The 9,332-nt window shown below is 31.4% G+C and overlaps 1 pseudogene; it reads right to left on the bottom strand.

The window, feature by feature from the left end:
• Nucleotides 1-8,142: 8,142 nt before the first annotated feature.
• Nucleotides 8,143-8,276, bottom strand: LOC145286723 (U2 spliceosomal RNA; annotated as a pseudogene).
• Between the last annotated feature and the right edge of the window lie 1,056 nt (nucleotides 8,277-9,332).

Here is a 9,332-nt window from a genome sequence, read left to right as displayed (position 1 = left end):
AGCACGAAATTTTGTGGTCGATAAATAGAGTTTACAGATAAAAATAAAATAATAGTTTCTACTGAATTTTTTTTACAATTCTAATAAATTATAATGGAAGCTTCAAAATTATGCAGTCGAAATTACCTGAATATTACTGAATTATTAAAATAAAAACAACTTTAATCGTGTCAGTTGGTGTAAAATTGCGGCCATCTTGTTTAAATCGAAACGTGAAATTACCTCCATTTTGAACTCCCTTGTGTTTTACAATCGTTTTATTCAAATTCTATGTTTTATTTTCTTTAATAAATAATTTTCTACCTCATCGATTTTCGTAATTTTTGGATATCATCATCTTTAAAATACCAGGAATACGTAGATATGATTGTTTTCATGTGAAATTCAGTTTTACGATTTCCAGAATTTTGTTCCAATAGTGTAGAAGCGCCAAAAATCTATTTCAGAATAATATTTTAATTTAGAAACATGCGATCGTATGATCTATTCAGGAATGCAAATACAGACGTTCACACACTTTAATTAAAAAGCAAAATGTATAATGATAGAAATTAGCATGATATATAAATGTGTTTTTTATTTAAATATTACGAACAATTAAATTATAGATTCAGTTGTATTTGGATGCAACAACTAAAGATTTTATGCACATAAATTACAAGAATTTAAAACGGACAAATATTCAAATGCTTTTCATTTTTTATTTCAAGGATTGACATCTCTTGTTATCGACAATCTTTGGTATGACATCTATACTTATATATATATATATATATATATATATATATATATATATATATATATATATATATATATATAAGCACTTTGTCTATGCGTGTGTTTGTATGTGTATCTGTGGGTGTGTTCGTTCCCTATTGACTCCGAAACGGTCAGGCTTATTATTTTAAAATTTTACAGAAACGCACTTCATGTGACTGCGAGTGTTCTTACGTTGATTTCGTATCGGAATATCTAGGAAAAGTATCGAAAATCGATGATCCAAAATATCCAATTAAAGAACGAACAGCCCGATTTTGACGAAAGTTAACATCTCTCTACAGCCTAACATCACAAGTGCATTTGAGAAGTTTTATTCCAGCACAAGCAGAAAGATCTGCCGTATAAAACTAACGTTCTTTAATAAGACAGGGGTGCGTTCGAAATGAAGTTTTTTGTTTAGAGCACAATTGTATCATAATACTTGACTTTTATATTTGAAATTTTAATTGAAGCCATTATCACAAATAATTTGATCAAATCAGCAGTAGGTTATCTACAGTACAATGTAGACTATAATGTTTAATATCTAGTTTTAATCACTGCAGGAAGGCATGTGAAGTGTCTTCCTGGTGAACTGCGACGAAAAAAAAATAGTTTCTATGAATCTCAATAGTGAAGGGGTGGTATTTTGCTGCTTGTTGGGGGTGGTCGGGAGATGGTATGTCGAGGGGGACACAAGTGATATGGATGTAACAGATCACATTCTATTAAAGTACTTGTAAAAAAGATACAGAAATGTTCCACAGCGGCGATAGGATAGAGGTTGGAGCTTGATCGACGGTGCGGAACCTATTAAAATTGGCAATCATTCTGAACCCTGTCTAAGAGTGAGAGACTAGTGATAGATGCACCAGTTTTAACTGCAAGGGCGAAGTGTGGATTGTAAATATATATGTTGTCTGAAGTGAGTAGTTTTCAAGCACGACAGAAATAGCCCACCTTCTCTATAGCAGCCTTGAAAATGTCCTCGTTGTGTTCCATTTCCTGTTGCTTGTGAATGCAAAGTTAAGGAGTTTGAAGAATGAGTTCAGGTAGTGTGTAATTTTGTCATGGGAATCGGTAGTTGAGAAGGTTTTCTGTAGTTGTTAAAGGAAAAAATTTAGTCCCAGTAGCATGAGATGTTATCATATATTTACAGCCCATTCCACTAGAAAGTAAAGGTCATTTTCCATGAACTTGACATTTCTTCTTGGTCTTGACAAATACAGTCAAGTTTCAGATTTTCATGTAATCGTGATGTACGTTGTCCGATGGAGTAACACAGGCTCACGACCGACTTATGTCTTTGTTTAAGCTCAAAGTTTTAGTGTTAAATACGTCATTTAATCATTTATTAATACATTTGTTTGTCAAATTTTGAATAATTTCTTGTTTATTACTTTTTATTGTGCTTTTCAGTTAATGCTAGTTTGATTATTTTCTTTTTATTGTTTATTCATATACATGCACTAATAGATATATATTTGAGAAAGAGATGTTATCTCGAAATATTAACACCTCCACAATCACATTTATATCAAACAGTAAATTCATGTTTACTGATCTGTTTTATGATTATCTTGAAAATAAATGGACATATATATATATATATATATATATATATATATATATATATATATATATATATATATATATTATTTGTTTTGTTTTTTGTGTTTTTGCGTTACGGCTCATCAGAGTAGTTGAATCTAGCGAGATTCGAGATCGGGACACTGCGGTAATGAGCCTAAATCTTTTATCCGCGCGTCCATCCCGCTCGACTGTCTGGATGTATCGCGATTTATTTAGATGCTATTTGCTTTTGTTTTTGCGATACGTTTTGAATTAATTCAATTATTTACGAAAGTGCATTATTACCTAAATGCGAGTTGGGAATAATTTTCCCTTTAACCAGATTGGTATCGCAAAAACAAAAAACAAAAAATAACATTTAAATAAATCGCGATACATTCAGGCAGTCGAGCGGGAGGGACGCGCGGATAAAGGGTTTATGTTCGTTACCGCAGGGTCCCGATTTCGAATCTCATTAGATTCAGCCACTCTGATGAGTCGTAGACGACGAAACCCGTGTCAGTTGATAATTATATATATATATATATATATATATACTTCAGAATAATGAAATGCAGTCACTGGTATGCAAATCAAGTGGTTATCGGTCTTACAAAATATCATTAGATGTAATAATTTATATATAATCCAACCAAAGGAGAAACGATGGAAAAATGTTTAAATGGGAATGTTACCTGGTGCCTTTGAAATACTACGATATGCGTTGGATCTTTTTACCACCTCACTACCAAGGACTTCCATCTCAGGATTTTGCATACGTTTAGGATTTTAAGTTCAATATCATTTTTCTGCCTCGATATCAAATTTCCTTTATTCTATATAGTTATATAGAAACTGGTGCATCTATCACTAGGCTCTCACTCTTAGACAGGGTTAAGAATGATTGCCAATTTTAAATTGATGATTTTAAAACTTTAAAAACCTCTAATTTTTCTAGGTGTATTACCTTTTGCAAATAAGGTGCAAACCATTTATAACATTTGCTAATATTTTTCAGGGGAAGTGAATAAACATGGAAAACTCATGGGTTAAGGAAATATATTTTTAAACTGTATTCTTTGCTTAAAATAAAGGGAAACAAAAATCAAAATGACCCAGACAGGAAATCTTAAAGGCGCGAAAAGTTATATAGGGCAAAATAATATAGGTCAACTGAAATGTACAGGTCATCACTTAAATAAAATGTCAGCAAGAGTTGTTAAACGACAATAAAAATAAATAAATAAATAATAAATATATAGAAAATAAAGAATAAATAAATAAATAAAAAGTAAAATATAATAAAAAATAAAATATAAAATAAAATAAGAATAAAAATAAAAAATAAAAATTATTTAAGGGGAGAGGATGGCCGGTATCTGCAAATTCAGGAAAAAAAGTAAGTAAATGCATATAGTAAAATGAAAATGTGGGTAGATTGATATATTAGATAGATAGGAAAGTTTAAAGAATAAAACAGAAAATGCAGATAAAAAACCGGCCATGGAAAGAAGAGATAAAGAATTAAAATAAAGGATTATTAAATTATAAAGTATTAAGAAGTATGTCGAAAAACGATAAAGTTAAAGAAAAATCTTTATATCTATATAAAGGGTAAAAGTAATAACTATGTAATTTCAAAATTGCCATAATTAAATTTAGACTTTTGTTTACAGAAAGAGATCAGTTCATTTTTAGAATTTATTATATTGTTACTTTGAGGGGCAGTAATTATAGTTATAGCTTTATATATATATATATATATATATATATATATATATATATATATATATATATATATATATAAATTTTTCCTGAAATTGCAGATACCGGCCATCTTCTACCCTTAAATAATTTTCATTTTTATCTTTATTCTTTTCTTATTTTATTGTATTTTATTTTATATTTTATATTATATATTATATTTTATTTTTTATTTTTTATTATATTTTATTTTTTTATTTATTTATTCTTTTTTTTCTATTTATTTATTATATATTTATTTATTAATTTTTATTTTCTTTTTTATTTTCCTTTTAGTGTTGTTTAATAACTCTTGTTGACATTTTTTAATTAATAACCTGTACATTTCAGTTGACCTATATTATTTTGCCCTATATATATTTTCGCGCCTTTAACATTTCCTGTCTGGGTCGTTTTGACCTTTGTTTCCCTTTATTTTATATTTAACTTTATCATTTTTTTTCTTTTCTCTCTCCTTTTTCTTCCTAGATCTTTTTTATTTATAGTTATGTCTCGGAAGTAGAGTGAAAAGCACACCTTATTTTTCTTTTATTAATATTATTTTTTCCCTTGTACACATGTTTGTGAATTATTCCATGGATTTCTGCCTTTGGATTATTATGGACCATCTTCTTCCAATTACGGGATGTCTTTGGATTTTACTTGTACAAATGGAAATTCTTTTAACTTTCTTGAAGTTTTACATTTGGATTTTACCGTCACTGGATTTTTAATCTTCCACCAGACTATCCATTAATGTGTAATCACCTTTTTCTTTACCATATTCCCTCTGCTTAACTTATTTTGTTTTCAAGTAAGATCTTTGACTTACTTGTTGTTTCATCAAATACTTCTGCATGCAAAATCCGATCCCGCATTTTGCTAATTCCTACCCTCTGATGTGAAGGAGAGTATTTCTTCGAAACTCCGCGGATCAAGGACTATCCATTTATCTAGTATTTCCTTTGCAGATTAAATGTTTTTAACTCATTTCAAAATGTTTTTTAACATATTTTATTAACTGTTTGCTCGTATATATATATATTTATCTTTTATCATATCAATCCTTTTTCAGGTTATTTAATGCCGAATGCAAAGATTTTTAAGAATTTTTTTTAATAGAATATGTTTGTTGTTTTCAAGTTGGTTTCTATTTAACCCATAGTTGGGACCCTAACAAGTACTACCACTCCCAGTCAGAGTGGACCTGGGAGCAATCGCAATTAAAGAGTGGCTCCACACTCCCCAAAGCCTATATATATATATATATATATATATATATATATATATATATATATATAGAGAGAGAGAGAGAGAGAGAGAGAGAAAGAGAGAGGGGGGGATGAAACGATAAATATCTTTATTTTAAAAATTTAATGAAAAAAAATTAATTCAGGTAACTTGATTATCTAGTAGAGCTGACATCTATTCTATGAAGCCACCTTCAGCATCAATCACCGCCACGATACGGGCCCGGAACATGGAGCATACTTTTTCCACAAGCGCCAGCGATGGTTCAACGAATACTCGGCAGATGGCGGCGATCAGGCCGGTGTAGGGGTTGTAGGAGGTCATGTGGGTAATGTCCTCGGCGTCTGATTAAACGAAGTAGTTCAACGGATCCAAGTAAGGAGAAGAGGGGGGAGGCTACTGAGAGAAGGGTACAAAGTCGTAGCACACCTTCTGAAGCCAATCCTGGATCTTTTTGGACTTGTGGGCCGGCGCCCTGTCCTGTTGTCAGACCCAGCGTCTGTCAGTTATCAACCTATATACTCAACGAACATTTGATCTACAGACTTGAAATTTGGTATGTAGGGTATTCAGACATGTGGAAAACTGTTTAATCGTTTTCCATCCAGAAAAAAAAAGATGCTGATGCGTCAAAATTGAAAAATTGATACGTCGGTGTCATCGGATTTTTATCTGTTTATTAACTTTTTTACGAATTCACATGCGTGAATGATTCACTAGGTGTGTCAGAATTTTGGGGGGAATTTTGGACACCCCTAACACAAAACTGCGAATAAAATATAAAAAAAAAACTCGTAATTTCTCTTTTTAACCTGTTTATTTTCTTTATGGAATATACTTCCAAAATAAACTATTAAATTCGTTTAAAATATAATAGAAATATTATTTTTTATTTAAAAAAAACAGTGTTTACAAAGTGTCTGCGCGCTTTCATGCAGCCATTTTGTTTATGTAATGAAATCAATTGAATTTTACGAGTTAAATTGTTTTTAATTTTTTCACTTTAAAAATCTATCAAAATTTTTCTATTGGTTCAATTTTTATGATATTTTCAGGTTCAATGTGAATTTTTTTTTCTCATTCCCATAAACCGAATATTATATTATAGACAAGGTTTTTTTTTAATTCACCCCCCCCCCGTTTTGAAATGTTTAATAAAATGAAAAAAAAAAAAATTTTTCACCTCAAATTTATATATCACAAATTGAAGATAAAAGATCAACAAATAAAATAAGCTAATTTAAAACAAAAAAGAACAGTTATTTGCAAATTTACCTGTAAAATCCAAAGTTTAAAATCTATTTAAAAAAAACACCACGTTGAATTTTTTCAAGTGAAACCTTATAATCTTTTTATATTGCACAGAAGTTTTCGTTTAATTACGACAATTATTTCTATTTCATTCAATGATTGTTTTTGTTTTTTAGATATTAAAAAAAAGCATTTCATTTCATACAGAAGAAAAAAATATATTAAATCAAAAACTCATGTATTTCTTTAAGACAAAAAAATATTCGTCGACTGTTTTTTTTATCAGCAAAAACTGATAAGTTAAATGGGACTATTTTTTTTTTTTTACCTATGGTGACCCATATTTATTAACTTTGGTTTACAGCCAGCAATAGAAAGAGACATTAAATCTGTTGCTTACAGGCCACCATAGTTCATAACTCTAAAAAGGGAGACGGTTATCTCCCCTTTTTTATTTGGGACGAGCTGAAGTCGTGGTATTTTTTAATACTCGCTTAAAAAAGTATTTTATTTAAAAAGGACATCTATATATATAAAAGGCAAAAATCGGTGTGTATGTATGTATGTATGTATGTATGTATGTATGTTTGTTTGTAACGCTAAAACTTTTGAAAGACGGAACCAGAGTTGACAAATTTGGTATCATATTGCACCTTGATCACCCGGATGACAAATATCGAAATTTCACGTCAAACGGACCAGTAGCAAGGGGTCAACTGATCGTTTTTCTCCTAGGGGGGCCCCCAAAAAAACCTGTCATTTTAACGTTATTCAATACGTGTCACGTGACGTGACGTCAGCTCAAACTTTTGACAGACACAACCAAAGTTGACAAATTATGTATCATATTGAACCTTGATCACCCGCATGACAAATATCGAAATTCCACACCAAACGGACCATTAAAAGGGGGTGAACTGATCATTTCTCTCCTAGGGGGGGCCCCCCAAAAAACCTGTCATTTTAATGTTAATACTACATAATCCAAAAACGCTTAGTCATGTCACGTGACGTGACGTCAACATCCAGTAATGGCGAACAAATGTAAACAAACACTTTGTTTTACCGATACTTTTGTAATTTCTCTTCTGCTTTGTTCTAGAGATTATTAAACTCCATGACAATGTCTCCAACGTATTTAACTGGTTAAAAATAGTATTTATACAAGAGTTTTAACGAAAAATATCAGGAAAAAATGTACAGGAATAAAAAAAAATTCAGCTTTCAAAATATTCGTCGATAAAAAAACCGATCTTTATATTTACGCTAGCCATTTTGTATATTACCACGTGACCTGCTATCTCTTAAACTGGAGGGGGGGGGGATCCACTTGAATCCAACAAAACCAGTAATTTTTTTTTTCTATTATATATACATCATTTTCTATAAAATTAAGTGTAGACTTTATAATTAAAACAAAAAATGTTATTCATACTAAAAAAAAAAAACGCTTAGTCATGTCACGTGACGTGACGTCAACATCCACTAATGGCGAACAATTGTACCTATTTACTATGCCTCCCCACGGGACAGAGTTAGACACCAGGGTCGTTTTTTAACGTGGAGAAAAGGTACAAAAATAAAAATTGTCTCAGTCGTGGAGGATTTCTCCTCCACCGAAAGAGAACAAGAAATAGAAGTGCAGCATCTGAAGAACAGATACTACACTTTGATCTTGACCAAAAGGCCAAGAATGCGAACAATTGTAAATAACAACTTTTTTCACAAAACCAACACCGTCTTTCTTTTTTTTCTCTCTCTTTCTCTCTCTCACCCACTTACTCTTCCCTCTCTCTCACCCTCTTTCTCTTGACGTCACACCACTGTTAAACTGTGGGGGGGGGGAACACATTCCCAGGCATTATCTCCTATAGATGCACATTTTATTAGAAATTCAGCTTTCAAAATATTAGACGATAATAAAAATATAAAACCAACACCCTCTTTCTCTTTTCTCTCTCTCTCACCAACTTACTCTTCTCTCTCTCTCACCCTCTTTCTCTTGACCTCCTACTACTGTTAAACTGTGTGTGTGTGGGGGGGGGGGGAAGAGGCAGCTTGAAAACCAACAAAAACAGTGCACAGTTTCCCAAGCATTTGGGGTGGGAAGGGGGGGGAAGAAGCCGAGCGCACAGTTTCGTGTGAGAGAGAGAGAACAATTCTCAACCTATATACTCAACAAATTTTTTATCTACAGATTTGAAAGTTTGTATATAGGGTATTCAGACATATGGAAATATATCTAGCATAATCTATCTATTATATCTATAAAAGTGAAAATGTGTGTGTGTGTGAGGTAGCCAGAGAGAGAGAGAGAGAGAGAGAGAGAGAGAGACAACAATTCTCAACCTATATATTCAATACATTTTTTATCTACAGATTTGAAAATTTGTATATAGGGTATTCAGACATATGGAAATATATCTAGCATAATCTATCTATTATATCTATAAAAGTGAAAATGTGTGTGTGTGTGTGTGTGTGTGCGTAAGAGAGAGAGAGAACAATTCTCAACCTATATACTCAACGTATTTTTATCTACGGATTTTAAACTTTGTATATAGGGTATTCAGACATATAGAAATATATCTAGCATAATCTATACATTATATCTATAAAAGTGAGAATGTGAGTGTGTGAGAGAGAGAGAACAATTCTCAACCTATATATTCAACAAATTTTTTACCTACAGATTTGAAAATTTGTATATTGGGTATTCAGACATATGGAAATATATCTAGCATAATCGATCTATT

This window comes from Euprymna scolopes, chromosome 10 (assembly GCF_053919585.1).
Source record: "Euprymna scolopes isolate OS-2025 chromosome 10, ASM5391958v1, whole genome shotgun sequence".
In the NCBI taxonomy this organism is placed as follows: Eukaryota; Metazoa; Mollusca; class Cephalopoda; order Sepiida; family Sepiolidae; genus Euprymna; species Euprymna scolopes.
This window is presented reverse-complemented; position numbering and strand designations above follow the sequence as displayed.